This window comes from Scyliorhinus canicula, chromosome 16 (genome assembly GCF_902713615.1).
Source record: "Scyliorhinus canicula chromosome 16, sScyCan1.1, whole genome shotgun sequence".
Classification (NCBI taxonomy): domain Eukaryota; kingdom Metazoa; phylum Chordata; class Chondrichthyes; order Carcharhiniformes; family Scyliorhinidae; genus Scyliorhinus; species Scyliorhinus canicula.
The window spans coordinates 117142241-117149953 of NC_052161.1; positions in this window are offsets into that span (position 1 = coordinate 117142241).

Below are 7713 nucleotides of genomic sequence, written 5' to 3' on the forward strand. Positions count from 1 at the left end.
TCACCCAAGTATGGAATTGAACCTTGGTCCCTGGAGGTGGAAGTATGCAGTCTTGGTGACAGAGCAAATAGGTGGTCGGAATCCCATGGCAGGATCAAATACAACATCACGTCTGAGAGCCTCTGATGTTTGGTGGGGGAATAGGGATAGAGTCAGTGGTTAGAGAACAGAGTTTCTGGCAGAAACCAAGGACAATGACTTTGGTCTTCCCAATATCTAGTTGGAGGAAACTTCTGTTCATCCAGTCCTGATGTTGGACAAGACTGGTAATTTAGAGACAATGGAAAGGTCAGGAGATTTGGTGGTGAGGCAGAGCTGGGTGTCAACAGTGTCCATGTGAAACCTGTTGTTTAGCAACAGCGGGGCCCATCGGGGCCACCAATAGCGGCTTTTGGAGGTGACGTCACAGTTCAGAAAGTGACATGGTCCCAAACGAAACAGTCCCAACAAAAACAGGTGAGACCTGCAGAGTATCTTCTCACTGTTTTTAAAATATGATATATTAGCTTAAATAAAGGTAGGGACTTTTGATTACAATAGAAGTGTTTGAAACAAAGTAAGATCCCGAGCTTAATTAAATTCTCTTGAAGGGAATAACTAGTTTAATCTAGAGAGAAGTCATGGCAGGAGATCTCAGGCCTGGGGTGTGCTCTTCTTGCGCAGTGTGCGGGAAGTAAAGGATGATTCCAGTGTCCCTGATGACCACATATGCAGGAAGTGTGTCCAGCAGTGGCTAGTGGCTAACTGCATTTTGGAGCTGGAGTTGCGGCTGGAATCACTGTGGAGCCTCCACAATGCTGAGAACATTATGGATAACACGTCCAGTGAGATGGTCACACCACAGGTGAGGGTTGCACAGGCAGAAAGATGCCCATCAAACAAAGTAAAAGGCTGAGGAAGGAAGTGCAGGAGTCCCCTGTGGTCATCCCCCTCTCAAATAGATATACCGCTTTGGATACTCCAATCTTTTGGAAAGATAACATCTTGTGCTGGTATCCGGGGGGGGGGGGGGGGGGGGGGGCGGAGGACGGGGGGGAAGATAGCCTCTCAGTAGAAAGCAGCAACAGCCAAGTTAATGGCACCACAAGTGGCTCTGCTGCACAGAACGGGAGGAAAGCAGGGCTATGATAGCAAGGGGTACAGACAGGCATTTCTGTGCCGCAGATGTGAATCCAGGATGGTATGTTGACTCCCTGATGCCAGAGATGGTAAACTTGAACTTCTCCAGGTAGTGAAATTCTGATAGGTCTGCCAGCCAGTCTGCAGCTATGGGTGGTGCTGCTGATTGCCAGCCGATTCTCCAGTGGGCGATGAGAGAGGCAAAGGCAAGGAGGTTGGTCCTCTTCCCCATGAATAGTTCGATAGCCCGAAGATTGCCACTTTTGGGCAAGGCTCCACCCTCACTCCCACAACCTTGGACATTGCCTCAAAGAAGGCTGTACAGAACCTGACAACTCTGCGGCATGTGGGTGTGTTGACCGGGCCTTACCGGTGCCATTCTCATTTGTCTCTCCACCTCCGGGAAGAACCTGCTCATTCAGGTTCTGGTCAGGTATGCTCTGTGGAGACAACACGGTGGTGCAGTGGGTTAGCCCTGCAGCGCCGAGGTCCCAGGTTCGATCCTGGCTCTGGCTAGATGGATTGGCCACACTAAAATTGCCCCATAATTGGAAAAAATGAATTGGGTACTCTAAATTTATTTAAAAAAAGAAAAGGTGTGCTCTGTGCACCACTTTCACCTGAATGAGGCTTAGCCTTGCATGAGGAAGTGGAGTTGGTTCTGCACAGTGCTTCACTCCAGAGTCCCCACCCTATTTCCATCCCAAGCTCTTCTGCCCATTTCTCCTGAGCTTCTTCCAGTGGAGACCTTTCTAAATGTTGACCTTATAAATCCCCACAGTTTCCCCTCCCCAGACTGTCCACGTCCAGTAACTCTTCGAGCATTGTGCTTCTCGGGGTTTGTGGGTATGTAGTCTTCTCCTTGCAAAGAAAGTTTTTGACCTGTAGATGTCGGCATTCGTTCCCGGTTGGTAGGTCCAGTGCCTCCGTCAGCTCCCCGAGGGTCGCTAATCTGTCCCCCTTGCAAAAGTCCCTAACTGTCAGTGTCCCCCCCAGTCCTGTCTCCACCTCTTAAATGTGGCGTCGAGCATGGCTGGTGCAAACTTATGGTTGCTGCAGATGGGGGCCATGATGGACATACGAGTCAGACTGAAATGTTGCCTCATCTGGTTCCAAGTTCACAGGGTCGCTACCACCACTGGGCTTAGGAGTGTTTTGCTGGCGGGGATGGGAGTGCCGCCATGGGAAGCGCCCGGAAGGGTGTCCCTGTACAAGAGGACTCCTCCACCCTCACCTATTCCGTGTTTGGGTCCTGTGCCCATCCCTTCACCTTTTCTGCTTTGGTTGCCCAGCGGTAGTATTGCAAGTTCGGGAGGGCCAGGTACCTGTTTCTTCTACTTTGTAGTACTGTTTTGGGGATTCTTGGACACTTTTGCCCAGGTTAAGTTTGTAGCCCGAGATGGCTCCAAACTCTCCCAGGTGCTTCATGATTTCTTTCATGTCACTTTGTGGATCTGAGATGTAGAGGAGCAGGTCACCCACATAGAGCGAGACTCTGTGCTCTCTACCCCCCTTCGGATTCCCTTCCAGCCTCTCGCCGCTCTCAGGGCGATCGCCAATGACTCGATGGCCGGGGCGAACAGGAGCAGGAACAGCAGACATCCCTGCCTGGTGCCTCTGTGTAGCTGGAAGTATTCAGGTCTGGTGGCATTGGTCCGTTCACTGGTCTTGGGGGCATTGTATAGGAGTTTCACCTATGAGATAACCCTATCCTTACAGCAGCACAGTGGTTAACTTTGTTGCTTCACTGCGGCAAAGTCCAGTGTCCGATTACCAGCTTGGGTGATTGTCTGTGAAGAGTCTGCACGTTCTCCCCGCCCCATGTTTGCGTGGGTTTCCTTCCACAAGTCCCAAAAGATGTGCTTCTTAGGTGAATTGGACATTCTGAATTCAGTGTACCCGAACAGGAGCCAGAATGTGGCGACTAGGGGATTTTCACAGTAACTTCATTGCAGTCTGATGTAAGCCTACTTGTGACACTAATCAAGATTGTTATTATTTAGTCCAAACCGCTCTAGTACCTCAATGAAGTATCTCCACTCGACTCCTTCCTGGCACCATTCTCATTTGTCCCTCCACCTCCGGGAAGAACCTGCTCATTCGGGTTCTGGTCAGGTATGCTCGGTGGGGGCACACGGTGGCGCAGTGGGTTAGCCCTGTTGCCTCATGGCGCCGAGGTCCCAGATTCAATCCCAGCTCTGGGTCACTGTCCGTGTGGAGTTTGCACATTCTCCCCGTGTTGATTGGATTGATCACGCTAAATTGCCCCTTAATTGGAAAAAATGAATTGGGTTAACTTTATTTAAAAAAAGAAATGTGGAATGCTGTCCCTCATTGGCAGAGGTCTTGAATACAAACATAGGGATATGATGGTGGAACTATTCAGAACAGCAGTGAGGTCACAAATGGGGTATTCTGTGCTGTTCTGGTCACCACATTACAGGAAGGATGTAACTGCTCTGGAGAGAAGATTTACTAGAATGTTGCCAGGGCTGGGGAATTGTAGCCATGAGGATTGAGGTTGTTTTCCTTGGAACTGAAAAGGCTGAGGGGTGACACGATTGAGGTATACAAAATTGTGAGGGGTAGAGATAGAGTAGACAGGAGTAACCGGTTTCCTTGGCAGAGTTCAAAAACTTGAGGTTATAAAAAATAATTAGTGCCTGGTCTGGTAAGGAAATCACTAACATCATCAGTGTTTACTGATAAATGCAGCTCAAATTTGTTTCTGGCTCCAGATTCACATGACAGTGCTCGCCTGCATTTATTTTCAGACTGACATTCCAGTGCCAAACTGAGGGAGTGCTGCAATACCAGAGATAATGTCCTTAAGATTAAACATTGAAGCTTCTGATTCCTGCCACTTTCTCCATCTTGCTCAAACATCACTATCTTTGGCCTCGAATGCTGTTCAATGAGGCTGAATGCAAGTTCAAAATACAGCAACCCATCTTTCCACTTTTACAGCTTTAACACTGAGGCTGCACCAGAATTTCTGGGAATGGAGTCAGAGTTTTACAGCACAGAAAGAAACCCTTCGGCCCATTGTGTCTGCACCAGCCATCAAGCACCTATCTAATCCAATCCTATTTTCCAAACACTTGGTCCGTAGCCTTGTATGTTATGGCATTTCAAGTGCTCATCAAAATGCTTCTTAAATATTGTGAAGAGGTAAAGATCCCCTATGGGTGGTCTTCACCATTGAGGTCTATCGGCCTTTCTTTTTTTTTTAAATTTAGAGTGCCCAATTCATTTTGTCCAATTCAGTGGCAATTTAGCGTGGCCTATCCACCTACCCTGCACATCTTTGGGTTGTGAGGGCGAAACCACGCAAACACAGGGAGAATGTGCAAACTCCACATGGACAGTGACCAGGGGCCGGGATCGAACCTGGGACCTCGGTGCCATGAGACAACAGTGCTAACCACTGCGCCACCATCGTCCTTTATTTTAACACATTCCAGGCCACAGAAATCCTCCCATTTTGTCAGTTTTCCATGCTTCCCCTCCACTGTTAATCTGCTGCAACAATTTACACCTCTATGCACCCATCTTTTGCTTCTATATTTGTCTATCGTCTCCATTTGGCTCACATCATACTATTTAATCACTCCTGGTTTCCATACTATAAACCTTCCTATTTTGTTTGATCTTGGTCATTTCCCTGCACACTTATTATGTCTCTCCCCCCACCCCCATGCATTAAGCCGGAATGAGACTCTCACTGGGGATATTTTGATGTATCTCACTCTTGTAAATAAACCCATCTATGTATTATCAGAGGTTTGTGAACTTTTCTTGAATTCGGGTATCAAATTTGAACTTTATTCATTAGGGAAATAATGTAATGGAAGATACTGAATTGATCAACGAATATCAGTCACCAATTGTATAGTCATAGCACAATTCAGCACAACAGGCTACATTACCTTCCAAGTCTCCAATGAACTGTTTCTGCACAAATTATTTACCAGGTTCGATTCCCGGCTTGGGTCACTGTGCGGAGTCTACACGTTCTCAGTGTGTGTGCGTGGGTTTCCTCCGGGTGCTCCAGTTTCCTCCCTCAGTCCAAAGATGTGCAGGATAGGTGGATTGGCCATGCTAAATTGCCCTTCGTGTTGGGTGGGGTTACTGGGTTATGGGGATAGGGTGGAGGTGGGGGCTTGGGTAGGGTGCTCTTTCAAAAAAGAGCCGGTGCAGATTCGATGGGCCGAATGGCCTGCTTCTGCACTGTAAATTCTATGATCTGTCCTTTGTTTGATTGCCACACCTTTAAGTATTCATTTTTCAATTAACTACAATTGCCATTGAAACAAACTGAAGCACTCTGCTCCAAAAGCTACTTGTGGTAGAGAATCCCAGGTTCTAAAATTGCATGAAGAATTTTTTCTAATCTCCCCAGTCAATTCTTTTTTGTAATTATTTTGGTCTCAGCAGTGAGCTTTGGCAGGTTAAGTTATGAAGACCATCACAGTTGAGCTCCACATGCATATGCTTTCAAGTAAAAGGCACTGGAATACTTTAGCTGCAGGGTACTGCCCTTTCCTTACACTGTCAATTGTAGCATTGCTACAAGATCAAGTATCGACAACCTGGAAAGTTTTGTTCTATTTAGCATTGTACTATAGTAAGTTGTGCCTTTAATCAGCAGGCTTTGTACTTGACACCAAGTCTTGTGCACAGGTATGAGTGATGGGATGTGTTAAATTATCTCTGGGCCAATAGTCCAATCTTTTTGTTTTTAAGCAGATATGGATGGGGATCTACTGTAGTTTCATCAACTTCAGTTTTACATTGATTTTCAGAAATTGTAACTTTTTAGATTTATTAAATTATTCTAATATTTTGTAAAATCCTTCAGTGTCTACATGGTACCTTTTGATGGGAGAGACTTTCCTAACTATACTAATTGTACAGGTATAAATAAGTGCACAGGGTATTAGCGCAGTGAAAGTTAAAACCCTATAAATAATTGATTAGAATCATAGAATCCTTATTTTGCAGAAGGAGCCCATTCGGTCAATGTCTGCACCGACCCTCTGAAAGGCCACCCTACCTAGGCCCAAGCCCCCATCCTATCCCTGTAACCCCATATAGGGGCAATTTAAATAGCCAATCCATCTAACCTGCAAACCGTTGGACTGTGGGAGGAAACCGGAGCCCCCGGAGGAAACCCAGGCAGACGCGGGGAGAATGTGCAAACTCCACAAGGTCGGAATCAAACCCGGGTCCCTGGCGCTGTGATGCAGCAATGCTAACCACTGTGCCACCCCAGGCTATAGTTAGAATGTTTTATCTAACTTTCAGCACCCATCTTTAGGGATATAAAGATCATGGAGAGAGTACAGAAGATATTTATTGTGATACAAGGGATTAAGAGGTTTTAGCTGGGGTGAGGCTAGAAATATTGTGAATTATTTTCACAAGAAGAGTGAGATGAAGAGGAAATTGCTTGTCATAAGAGGAGCGGTTGAGGACTCTAGGTCTGTACTCGTTGGTGTTTAGAAGGACGAGGAGGGGATCTTATTGTAACTTACAGGATACTGAGAGACCTGGATAGAGTGAACGTGGAGAGGATGTTTCCACCAGTAGGAAAAACTAAAATCTAAAGGCACAGTCTCAGATTAAAGGGATGATCCTTTAGAACTGAGATGAGGAGGAATTTCTTCAGCCAGAGGATGGTGAATCTGTGCCGCAGTAGGCTATGGAGGCCAAGTCACTGAGTGTCTTTACAAGGATAGATAGGTTCTTGATTAATAAGGGAATTGGGGTTATGGAGAGAAGGCAGGAGGATGGGATGAGAAACATATCAGCCATGATTGAATGGCGGAGCAGACTCGATGGGCCGAGTGGCTTAATTCTGCTCCAATGTCTCATGGTCTTATTTTGATAGTAATCACTCAAATTTGAACACCTCAAAGTAAATTGGACAAATCTATTTCCACTGGTTGGTGAGTCATGACTTCAGTGTTTCCAAATGAGGAGACGCACCTTGAATTGGTTAAAAGCCAGATGTGCAATATTATCAAAGATAAACGGCAAGTATTAGAGAAGTTAGTTAATCTAAACAAGGTGCTGAGACTTCATGGGACACACCCAATAATCCTGAGGGAAATAGGCAAAGAAATAGCAGAGGCAGTATTTAGTAATTTCACCTTTATTAAAGATCCCAATGTTTCCTACCACAGATGTTAATTGTGTGTAATTTCCTGGGCTACTTCCATCTTAGTTTTTGAAAACGGATTGTATTTACCAAATGCCAGTCTTCCAGCATGCACCTCCTCTCAATAGAAGCATAAAACAAATTTCTAGGGCCTCAGCAATTTTTCCACCCATTTCGCTGATAAAAAAAAATTAAAAGTATTCCACAAATGTGTGATCCTCGCCTCATACCACCTTATATCTGCAGTGGTAAAGATGCAGCTGAAGAAATTTCAAGTGAGAACTATCAAAATCATGTTCGTCTAAAGTTTTGGCTAAGATTGAGCCTCTGGAACAATTCATGTTCTTCCGAGCATCAGCTCAAGAAAAGGAAAATGTGACCTTTTGGGAAAAGGCTCAATTCTTTCGGCCATCAGGAACTATCCTGACTAC